Source organism: Pan paniscus, chromosome 5, assembly GCF_029289425.2.
Source record: "Pan paniscus chromosome 5, NHGRI_mPanPan1-v2.0_pri, whole genome shotgun sequence".
NCBI classification, from domain to species: domain Eukaryota; kingdom Metazoa; phylum Chordata; class Mammalia; order Primates; family Hominidae; genus Pan; species Pan paniscus.
In genome coordinates this window covers 142,193,487-142,199,438 of record NC_073254.2, presented here as the reverse complement: position 1 = coordinate 142,199,438, position 5,952 = coordinate 142,193,487, and the positions used below count along the sequence as shown (strand labels likewise).

Sequence of the window (5,952 nt, the reverse complement as noted above, 5' to 3'; positions counted from 1 at the left end):
CGAAGATACTTACTTCAGCCTTCACCAAGTTTTACTGCTTAAGAAAAAGATGAAGAACAACATCTCTTAAAATATTTTTCAATATGAAAGTTTGCCTCTTACAGTAGAGCTAGGATATATAAAACCATTTTCTCATTGCATGGGGGTGCATTTCTGATAATCATCAAAAATATGTGCTTAGACAACACATTTGCTGGATTAGGTATGTCATTTTAGACTACCAGTTAAAAAATACACTCTGAAAAATCCTGTCAGAGATTTGTCCTTGTTTAAACCCACAATGAATTACCATATCCCAATACTTGGACTTTTCTTAGTCAAATTAAGGCAGGTTCTATAAATCAAGGCAATCAAGCAGTAACGCCAAGGTGTTCCATTGCTTTAGACACTCTAAATGGCCAGATTTTTCTTTGTGTGTGTGTGAATGCAGTCCCCACTACAACAAATTATGCAGTTAAGTTTCCCACATTTGGGGAAATTGCAGGGGTCAGCACATCCGGAGTGCAATGGATAAGCCTTGGTCTGCGAAAACCACCTTCGTGATCATGGTATCTCCCCTGCCAGGTAAGTATAGGCCAGGTTTTGGCAGTTGCAATTAACTAGAATAAATTTTGTTTATTAACTTATAAATTAATTGAAGTAAATATTAGAATGATTATCTCAAAGAACTTGTTAGGGTACAATTCTCAGAATGTGGTGTTAAAAATGATTATTTGATTATTGTAATGGTGAATGATTATTTTTCATTGGAAGGTGTTACGGTCATCAGCCAAGTTCTAGCAGCAGGAAATTATTGTTTGTGGTTTGCACTGTCCATGGTCTACAACGATGATTGATTCAGCCAAACAGGGTGATTGTACTTTCTACACTTTAGACTCTGTAGCTACTGAGTGCAATGTAAAATACTGGCAAAAAACTCAGTGTATTTGATAGAATTTCAAAAACAGTTAAAGAACTGACCACTGCTAATAAAATTCTGAAACATCAACAAATTTGAATTAAAATAAATTTTACATTATTTCAAACATCAATACTAAAGAGGGAACAAAGTTTTACTCTATAAAGATTTTAACTTACGAAAGCTGAAATAATCTTTTATGAAGTCTTAGGGTTGTCAGCAGAATTAACTAAGCAACTAAGAAAAGCAACATTGTCTCTAGATCTCCGCAAAAGCCTGAAAACCATAAAGTAGCTGCTTATGAATTTGAGAATCTCTGTTCTTAGTTAAAACTTATATACCACTTGCAAAATCTTAAATCCAAAGACCTACTCTCTTCAATACCTGTGATTCTTCCATTTCTCTCAAGTTGTCTCTTCTCTCAACATGCCATTTTTCTTCATGGCCTCGACTTACTCATTTTCTCTTAGTTCAGTAGTCCCTTCTTGGTTCCACTTTTCCCCTCTACTACTTGTGCTTCTACCATCCTTACCCAAGCAGTTAATTCCCTGCCATAATTGAAAACAGTCACTGCCCATGTCTAATTTTGGTTCAAAAATTGACTGGGTTTTGTGTGGAACATTGCTTCACTGTACAGACTGGTGCTGCATAACAGTTACAGTTTTCATTCTAAGCTGGGCCCTCAGTACTTCTCAGTGTCACTTCTACTTGCTCTTAGTAATCACCTTTCTTATTCTTTATTGAGACATTGTGGCAGAATAGAAAAGCATGGACATTGTTGACAGACCTTGATTCAAATCCCAGCTTCAGCACTTAATATCTGAGTGATATTTAGCAAATTATTAACTGATTTATTCCTGTTTCCATCTATGTAAAATAGGAATAATTCCTATCTTGCAGGATTTTCTGTTAAGGACTTAAGGTAAGAAAGGTGATTTGGTAAATAGGTCAATGTTAATGGTTATAGTTGTTCTTACACAGCTTGGTCTGGTCTCTAAAAGTTCACTAAGTTTCTTAAATTTTCCACCATATCTCCAAATGCCTAATTATCAACAGATAATAGTCTTTTATTTTGATATCGAAAACACAAGTTATCAAGTGAGTACATTCTCAGTTTCTCATCCCCTCCACTTCTATACATACCTATGATGTTACTCATTAGTCCCTTCTCTCCTATTTTAGAATAACACATATTTCATTTTCTTTTCAAAGACCCCAGAGACAGTATAACACAGTGACTAAGAGAAAACAGTCTTTGGTGCCCAGTTGCCTGGGACTTTTTCTTCCCTCTACCACTTGGGCCAGTTGGTCAACCTCCCTGCATCTCAATTTCTCTATATCTAAAGTGGATACAATGAATACATGTACCTCATATGGTTCTGAAACAGACTGAATTAAATAGAACACTGAAAACACAAAGAGCCTGATACACAATATACACTTCTGTTAGCTATTAGCAATTATTACTACTATGAGTTATTATCACTTTCTGTCTCATCAGGGTGTCAGTTCACAAATTCTTCCCTCTGTCCTAAGCCTTTAGTCACTTCTCCACTGGCTCCTTCTTAGCCTACTTAAGCATTTATCAGTGAAAACTTTCCTTCACCTGGCTTTGTTGCACTTTTGTCATATTTCCTTTCATGGCTAAATGTTATGAAAGAGTAGGCTCATTCCAATACTCTGATTGTACTAATTTAACTATTCCTCATTCTTCAATTCAATATAATATGACTTCTATTCCCACTGCTCTACTGAAACTGCCTTCACTCAGGTCCACTATGACCTCCCAATTGTGAAACCCAGTGGCATATTTCCAGGCAGCATCCCATGTAACCCATCTATGATATTTGACACTATTGTCCATGTAGAACTTCTTGAGATCTTCTATTTAGTGTCTATGATAGTGTTTATTGTTCATTTCATCTGGACATTACTCTTAAGTTTTTTTCTGAATCTCCTTTTGTACATACTTTAAATCAAGATGAACACTTGATTATGTAAATTTCTTCCACACCATATTCTGGCAAAATATAGCTTCAAGTGTCTACTGTATATGTTTTCTTCTCTATACACTATAATGTCTGCATCTCTGATACTATGAAAAAGTCATTTTATATAGTTGGACTTGCCTTAATCTAGGTCATATCCATTTTCGATAAACTTTATTCTTCCAGCTTCTTTTACAGAAAGCATCTAATTATTGGCCTTTAATCTTCTGCTCCCTTAAACCCATGCTCCACTCTATTTCTGGATTTTTTTTCACCCTGTCATCTCAATCTAATAATATCTCTTTTCTATGTGAAAGCATCAGATTCCATTATATTTATTATAGGGCAAAGCCCACGTGTCTTCCTATATTAATTAGGTTCTATTTAAATTGTTTGAGAAACTCTTACTCATACCCTAAAACTCCACTTCAATTTTATATCGTCTATTAAAATTACCTTAATTTCCCAAGAAAATGAGCTGCTAGGTTATTTGCTCTCAGAATTTTTTTTTTTACTCTCAGATTTCTTTTTTTTTTTACTCTTCTCTTATATCCTTTTACAGACTTATGTAATTTATTTATTTACATATCTGTCTCTTCACTAAATCATCCTTTTAGGATCCTGGTAATCTAACATCTCTAAAATATAACATAAGTGTGGATATATTTTTCTGAATAACTATTTTCTATAAAAGTAGATAGTGTTTTGAGATGTAGGGGATTTTCTATTTTGCATTTGTATATTTCCTATTTATTTTTTTCTGTATTAAATGAGATATTTTATGTAACTTAAAAATATTCTGTGACACAAAATATTTTTGCCATTTTCTACAATATTATAAATCAACCTTCAAAACATAAAAGTGAAATAAATAATTCATGTATACAAAGAACTGTCAGGAAATGGCTAGATTTATAAGATTTAGTGAATTTACTATCTTCTCAAAATTTTTTCAGTCTATAAACATGTTGTGTGGATTTAATCTGATTCACTGTGTAGATAACACTGATTTTAGTGATATGATTTACTATTGAGATGTTTTATTTCCATAGTAGCTACTGAAAAAATCTCACCATTTTCAAAGACCTAGTAGTGATATATATATATAATTAAATTTTCATTAAATGATAAAATCTTAAGTTTGCATGTAAAATATTAAAACTGAATCAAGGCAAATCAAGATCAACAATAGAAATCCTATTGAATTCTCATAAAAGAAACCATAGTTTTAAAAAATATGATTTTAAAAAGGTCATTTTACACAGTTGGTGAAGTCAAGGCAAAACTAATTTATGACTCATGGCAAATTCTGAAGAACTCCAAACTGTGTATGCATACCTTAACTGTGAGCCAAATAAATTTAGAACATTTCTGACATTGGCAAGGGAGGAGGGCAGTAGATTCCAGAAATTTAAACACTCCTAAGACATTATTTTTCATCATTAAGTTTCTCTCATTATTTTTCTCCACTCCTATGTTTCCTAAGTGGATACATACTAATACATTAAATATTTCACTTCATTTGGATTAAAAGCTGCATGCCCATTGAAAGGTCTTTATCAATGACTGAAATTTACATTTCCAAGTTTTTATTCCAGTAAGGATATTGGAGTTTTCCACTAATATTTTAAATGTGAAGACTTTAAAATGTTTATGTTGCTATCAGGAATTACTCTATCAGTCACAAAGTATAATAACATATCATTTGGTTGTATATAATAGTGAAGAATTAGAAAGAGATTTACAATGTTCACCAAATCATTCTACACTACAAACTTCATTTGAAATGGAGACCCACGTTAGTCAATATTAGTATGGTTACTGCACCACTGTTAGTGTAACTAAATGGAATGTCACATCCTAAACCACAAATGTGCTATTGCTGAATACAAATGTCCTTTGATATGGAGGTAACAGTTTATAAGCGTGGTAGCATTAGTTATCAGCAAACTGTTTTGCTAGGAGTAAAAATTATTATAACTACAAAGTTTATATACTTTTAGAGAAAAAGTTACAATTGCATTTTTTGAAAAGACATCTCTTTCAAATTAATGATGTCATCCAACATAATCTTTAACCAAAAATCTTAGAATAACCCTCCTTAGATAAGAGCTATGAAATGGAATATTTTGAGGCACAAATAGAAGGGATAAATAAATACATCGGATTATTTTAAAGCTTTCTTCATTATAGAAAGTACACAGTGCTCTTCATGGTATACAATTAATTCATGTGTTAGCACAGTTAATAGAAAGAGCTTTGCAGTTAAACCTCTGTTCAAATTCATGTTGTGTTGCTGAGATGTGGTGCAGAGCAGGTTTTCTTTCTTTTAGGACCATGGTTGGGAATTATAAGACACTCATAAAAAGTAAGAATTATCCATAAAAATGCAAACAACTAATTGTTAGACATTCAACTTACTTTTACATTGCAATTTAAAAAGGAAATTAAAAAGTTAACAACTGAAATACATTTTTTTCTCCCAAACTTTTTCTGTACCAATAAGATAAATCTATGATGGCCTGAAAACAATATTTAGTGACACATGGAATGTTCCATTCACAATGTTCAACAAAGGTAAAATGTTTGTTAGAATCACACGTATGCATGTTAAGGTAAGAAAGGGAAATGCCACAGTTAAGATGCTTAACTCTAGAGTAAAGGTTATTGAGACTGTAAAGTATATAAAAAGTTTCAAAATAGGGATTGGCCATTTGGCAAAATGAATTCAAAGTCTAATTTTTTAATAAACTAGCTTTGTGAACCTGAGCTACTTGGAGTGTCTGTGCTCACTTCTCTATTTCTCTAATAAGAGGAGTAGATTAGATCAGGAGGACTTAATCTATTTTTTTGGTAGAAAAAAGTTATTTTTTATTTTTCTGGAGTTTGAGTTGGTGACAATCATCTTGGATACTGAACAGTAAGAAGACAGAGAAATCCACAGATAATAAAATTCCATGTCTGTCAAAATGGAGCCGCTATTGGATTTTGTCAATTGCATCCTCTTTACCTTGGAAATGAATGTGGGTTAGCAGAGAAATTCTATGTTAGGATAAGAAGCAAAAT

The 5,952-nt window shown here is 32.6% G+C and overlaps 1 non-coding gene across 1 annotated transcript; it reads right to left on the bottom strand.

Moving 5' to 3' along the window:
• Positions 1-409: 409 nt before the first annotated feature.
• On the bottom strand, positions 410-572 carry LOC112440302 (U1 spliceosomal RNA). Its single transcript, XR_003028467.2, has one exon. It is a non-coding gene; the product is annotated as a U1 spliceosomal RNA (small nuclear RNA).
• Between the last annotated feature and the right edge of the window lie 5,380 nt (positions 573-5,952).